Source organism: Pinus tabuliformis, chromosome 4_1 (genome assembly GCF_031772625.1).
Source record: "Pinus tabuliformis cultivar Carrire ecotype Pingquan chromosome 4_1, CPIR1, whole genome shotgun sequence".
NCBI classification, from domain to species: domain Eukaryota; kingdom Viridiplantae; phylum Streptophyta; class Pinopsida; order Pinales; family Pinaceae; genus Pinus; species Pinus tabuliformis.
The window spans coordinates 59092693-59099453 of record NC_142303.1 but is presented as its reverse complement, the minus strand read 5'-3'; positions in this window follow the sequence as shown (position 1 = coordinate 59099453).

Genomic DNA, 6761 nt, shown 5'->3' with positions numbered 1-6761 from the left:
AGCACTTGAGATGACTTCTTAGGGTTCAATGATATTCCAAATTTTCTACAACTATCAAAAACCTTCATCAAGTGCTTGAGATGTTTCTGATCAAATTTAGAAAAAACAGTTACGTCATCAAGATAAATAACCACAAATTTATTTACCTAACCCACGAAATCTATGTCCATAGCTCTCTGAAATGTTGCTCCAGCATTGGTCAAGCCAAATGGAATCCTAGCATACATGAATGTACCCCAGGGTGTACTAAAGGTTGTCTTCTCTCTGTCTGCTGAATCAACATTTACCTGGTTGTAACCTGAAAAACTATCAAGCATAGAAATTTTTTGTGCTCTTGAAACCGTTTGAAGTAACTGTTCCATTTTGGGAGAGGATAATTATATTTTGATGATGCCTTGTTCAGATTTCTAAAATCCACACAAAGTCTTATTTCTCCATTTTTCTTTCTAATATGAACTAAATTTGCAACCCAATTAGAATATCTAAGAGGGAGGATGATCTGAGCATCTGGCATTTTCTTTATCTCCCTTTCTACAGTTGGTAGAAGGGTTGGATTTATACTTCTAAGTTTCTGTTGATAAGGTTTTTCTTCTGTCTTCAAAGGAATCTTATGATGTATTAATGAAGTATCATAGGTCTTTAGATCAACATAAGTCCAAGCAAAAACATCCTTATAATTTTGCAATAACTTAAGATATTAAGCTTTGATCTTAGGGTCTAGAGATGCACATATTTTGATGTTTTTGATATCTTCATTAGTCCCAATGTTAGCCTCTTCTATGCCATCTTCTAAAGAAATGGATTGAGGGTTTTGGAGGACATCGTTTTGATCAAACAATTTTTCTAAAGGAATGAGTCCTTTTGGAATAAAATTATTAGATAATTGAATAATGTCATGATTAGCAATCTAGGTTTTAAAATCTGAAGTATCATTTCCATCTGCATTTTCATTTATTTCAATTATTTCTTCATCAATTTGTAGAAGTGAAAAATCATCTATTACCTGTAGAAATTATTTCAAATGTTCATCGTCTTCAAATATTTGCCAATGTTTCAGATTATTTGGGATAGATGGCCTATATTTGACTTGTATCTGATAGAGTAAATCAATATGATCAAGAATTTTAAAAGAACTAGCAGAGACAACTAAGGCATTTGCATGAATATTCTGATCTTTGGGAACACGAGTCAAATTAAAAGCATCAAAGAAGTTTTCAACTGAATCCCATATTTCATTTTGGTAGGACCTAAGTCTTGGGTGCTTGGCCTGGCAAGCATTTCTTACTTGCTTAACAATAAGTTGTGAATCAATAAAAACAATTAAGTTTTTAACTTTTAGGCTTTTGGCTAATTGCAATCCTAAAAGGAAAGATTCATATTTAGCAACATTATTAGTAAATTCGAAGTCTAATTTACATTATTGGGTTATATTTTCTTTTTCAGGTGAAATTAAAACTACTCCAGCTCCTGCCCCATCTTTTGTGCAAGAGCCATCAAAGAATAGTTTCCAAATATCAGTTTGGTTTGGTTCAGGAATTTCAACCACCTATTTAGTTTTGGCTTGAGTTTTATGTTGGTTTGAAGTGAGTTGAAAACAACCAAAGTCTTGATCTATTGCATAAATTGGATGGTTCCTTGGCTAGTCAGTCTTACAAACAGTATGTACAAATCTTACCTCTCTATATAATCTTAATTGCTCTCCTCCATAAATAGGAATAGTAGCATATGACATATCCATTTGTAGAGTTCCCCCTAATTTGGCATAGCAAGACCTAGAAAGGAGCATTCCAAACTTGGGAGGGATATCTATGACAACAATGTCAAGTACTACACTTTTCACTGGAATTTGGGCAAGGGTAACCACTAGATCCTTGATCAATCCTAAACAGGGCACCCTTTTAGAATGAAAGGTGTAGAGGTCATGGTAGGATTTAGTAATGTCGAGTTTCAAATGGTCCATGATAGATTTTGGCATAAGTTTGTGTGATGCTCATGAATCAAGCATACAATTATACAACATGGAATCATTTGTTTTAAGAGTTACATAGAAAGGAGGCACTATCTCATCTATCATGTCTGAACTAGGGCCAAAAACTACTGCTGGTTTTTCATCTTGCAGACTTATGACATCACCTTCAGCATCAACTGAGGTATTTTGTATCCATTTTGAGACTTGGCTTTTGTAACCAAGGTTTTTGGAAAGTTCTGACAGTGGAATTGGGATCTTAACCCTCTCTAATTATTTTTCAACACTAAAGGTAGTCAAAATGTTTTTACCAGTTTGGGCAGTATCAATTGACTGATCTAAGGGCTGAATAAGAGTTGTTTGAGCTTCAGCAGTTTTGGTATGTGGTTCAATTACTAGAGTTTCCTTTGGAGGTCTCTCAGGACCAGGCCTCGGTCTAAGATCATACCTCTTGTTTAACTCTACAATTAAAAATTCAGAGAAAGCATGATATTTAGAGTCTTGTGAAGCTTCCTCAGCTTCTTGAACCTGATTTTGTTGTGAGAGAGGAATTATGGCTGTTTGATTGGAAGAAGAATCCATACTATTAATATCTTCAATAATTGTCATAGTATTTTCATCAGGTTGTTGGTCATCTATCAATAGAGGAGTAGGAACCTGTTGATCATTGCTGGGCCTCTGAAGAATTTGTAGTGGTGGATTTCTTTTATACTGACCTTGATTTTGGTTTTGAGGTCTAGTAACTATTTGTTGTATTTTTCTAGGTTGAGTCTCAATCTTTGAAATCCTATTTGATAGGTTTCTAAGAAGAGATGTTATTTCATCTATTTTTGAGTCTTCTGATTTAGTCTTAGAGGAACTAGAGGCTTCTTGAACAGATTTGAGTTTTCTTTGGGCCTTTTCTTCCATAAGTTTTAAAGAAGTTGAGGCTGCCCTACTTGCTTCTACTTCTATAGCGTTTGTTTGCATATCTTCAAGAGTTCTTGAAGTTATTTCTCGTAGCATATCAACAAAGTCATCATCAAAATATTTAGAAAATATAGACTTAGCCACTGCTACAGGGGGCTTACAATCAACAGGCATTTTGTGATAGATTTTATTGAATCTTTTGATAAAATCTGACACTGGTTCACCGAAGTTCCTTTTAAGCTCTTCAAATTCTGTGAGGAAGTAAAGAGGATCCTTTTTCACACCCCATTGATTTTTAAATATGGTTGTAAGCTCTTCCCAATTTCTAATGGTAGCTACTGGTAACTGCCTAAACCAAATCCTCACATTTCCCTCAAGTGACTGTACAAACAATCTCATATAAACATTTTCTTGTTCAATATTCATGTTGTCTGCAAAGTCTAGGAAAGCTTGAAGATGGTCTTCAGCTGAGGGACCAGTTTCTCCATTGTACTTTGGAAGGTATTTTAAGTATCGAGCTAGGAATGCATCAAGGTTATTAGGTAAGACTAAGGCAGCATATCTAGCCTATACAATAGGTCGGAAAGCCATGACAACAGGTGGTGTATGAGGTGCTTGAGGTATATGAGGTTGTTGAGGTGTATGAGGTTGTCCAGGTGGAGTATGAGGTGTTTGTGTGGATGTAGAGGATGAAGAAGAAGTAGAGGAAGAAGATGGTGATTCAGGGGTTGATGGACTAGTTGGAGGTGAAGGAGGAGATGAAGGAGGAGATCTCCTGAAAGACCTAAAAGGAGTCCTAAGAACTAACTTTGGGACTTGTAAAGGAATACCTTCTTTTGTTTCAAAGAGAGGATTGGAATATATAGAAAAGTTCTCCTCATACTGTTTGGAAGAAGAAGTTTCAGGTCGGTCAAAAATGGAGGGAAAATGATAGGTGGTAGGAGATATGAAATCTATGGGTTTATATTCTGGTAGATTGACACCTAAATCAGATTCAGTTTTAGGTGACCCTGAGGGTAGTGTGGGTATTGGATGATATTCTAATGAATGGATAAGGTAGGCTGACTTAAAATCAACTCCTTTATCTAGAAGTTCAACAACCCTAGGTGATAAATGGGAGTAATCAGGATCAATTGGGATATTACTATAGGGGTCAAATGATTCTAATTTTTTAGACTGCAGGATTGAAGAGGAAGAAGAAGATGGTTGGTGTCCCCTTTTAGAACTGGTTTTTCTCAGAAGTCTTTCAGGATCTGATAGAGGTTTAACTATGTCAGCTTCTGAACGAGATCTAGTATGTTTATAAGGTGCCAACTTGGGAGTGTGGAGTCGCCTAAGTGAATGATTTTAACCTTTCTAAACCCTTTAATGACATTTAAAGGATAAGAATGAATGAATATCGTTGTCCCAAGGGAAACTTAAATGAAATTCAAATCCCCGGAAATAGCGCCAGTCTGATGTTGTACCTCTGAGATAGTAGTAGGTTAGCTACCAATGCCAGAGCATCTAAAATAATTGTTTTGGGGTTTTTGGTTTAAGCTTTTGGAAGACCAATGAATGAAGACAGATGTAGAATTAAATTAATTAATCCTTTGGGTTATATTAATACTTCAGCAAAAGGCTCCTATAAAACATTACACAGTGATATAGATAAAAAATAGTGGTGAGTAGAAGACAACAAAAAAAATGATTATCATAGTTTCCAGACTGTAAAACAGAACAATCATAAGTTGGAAAACTTTCTAAACTACGTTCCAAAGGTTCAAGGCAATATACTTAATGCTTACACAAGATGCTGATGATTTATTGATTAGAGGGGATTAGCTAAACAGATAATTCATTAATCCATTCTCTTAATAGATGATCACTTCAGGAGCTTATAGGAAGTAATTGAGACACAATTATTCCTACCTAGATATCTCTATAAGTCATAAGCATATGAAGAAAAACACAATGATTGATAACTGGAAAAACTTACAGTATAACACAAAACTGTGTAAAAGCATATTCAAAATCCTCTACTTTGTATTAAGGTTCTAGAAAGACTAAGTACATCAAGTGGCTACAAAAGCTTCCTTCCAAGGTGGCTTCTAGGTTCAAAGTAATATTAACAGTCAAGACTTTACAAGAAATGAACTATGAATCTTGAACTCCGAAACTATAACATCTCGAGAAGAGAGTTATTTTTACAGTAATAAACTTAAGAAATATCCTAAAAATGATTAAGATATATTCTAGGAAAGGAAAAGATCTTCATGCAAGAAGATAGGGGCAGCTATTGAACTGCTTCTTGCTGTCCCCTTTTATTCAGGTTGTGCTGGCTTTGTTGGTTGATATTTTGCACTTTAAGATGCTTTATTGTTTGTATCCTTCACGCTGGTTGATTTCTTCAGTTTGATATTTCATCTAATACTTTAAACTCTGTAAATCTCGTTTAACCCTGCTGAGTAACCTTTACTGTTTCTTTTTACCTTTACAATGCATTTGAGGTTTTTATTGTGTTTTTCAATAGTAAATCACTTTAGATTTTATGTCACAGGGTAAAGTAAATTGATATGGTCTTCATATTTGTCTTCCAGCTATACGCATGCTTTTTCTTTGTAAGCCTGGAACAGGGGTCTTTACCTGCAAAACACCGAAACTATTAAGAAAAACAAGGTGACAGAGACGGTCGTGAATGGCTTTTTGAGCTTGAAAGGACATTGGAAGGAGTCCAGAGCATATCGGAAGGTCAAATGATGGTTTTAGTGGTCTCAAAGGCATATGGAAGGTTTACTGTGAAAACAGGCGAAAACAGAGCAAAATGGTCATTTTGGCGTTTAAACGGGAAAAAAACAGTTTTCCATTTAAATTATGGCGCGATAGTGAATAGTGACTATTTTGTCATTTTGCAGAAGGCGATTTTCATCGCACTGCTTATGAAGTGCGGGCAGTTTTAGGAGGGGGTCACTCGAAATAACTTGAGCCTGACACGTAGCAATGGAGGACGGTGGAATACTGCTTTTCAGGTGGGTAACGTGTTGGAAATAATACTGAGAGGGGGGGGGGGTGAATCAGTATTATCAAGTCAAATATTTCCTTTTCCAATTCCAGATTATATACGCTACTTCTCTTAATAAAAACCGTGTATATACGCAACTATAGATAAAGAAACCCGCGTATACAAAGCAGACTTATAATTTGATTTATCTTTGAGATGTCAGTTATTAATCTGTGATTCAGAAGCAAATAACCAGTAACCAGAAACAGAAAAGCAGAGCAGAAAGACAATCATACACAAGAACACAAGATATAAGGTGGAAACCCAATGTGGGTGAAAACCACCTGCTGCAATTCGTCTCTATATTTTCTCTAATTAGAAACTTCTTTTTACAAATGTACTGGTGCAGTCCTTTTACCAGTGCAACCTGTAGAGAGATACAACTATCTCTCGTTTTCAGCTTCTCCTGGAAGGGAGCTACAACCCCCTTAGCTCTTGCACTAGCAAAGATACTAGTATGTAGGTGCTGGCCTACAGACGGCTACAACCTTCTCTTTCTTTCAAGGACCACGTTTCATAAATTTTCAGACTGGATCCACAAATAACATCAATCAACCATCAAGAATTTCTGCATCAACCAATCACCTTTTCACCAAAACTAAATCAACATAAACACCTCTCTGACGACTGTACCCAGATCACAGTAACAGTACCACACACCAAAACTGAACCCATAACACTGCAGCAATAAACAGAAGCAGCAAAAACACAACTCAAAATGTATACGCTACTTTAATGGCCTGAAACCTGCGTGCATACGCTTCTGCGTATGGGACAACCTGCATATACGCTGTTTTCCTTCACTGAACCTGCGTATATACGTGCCTTAGCTGAACTGAACCTGCG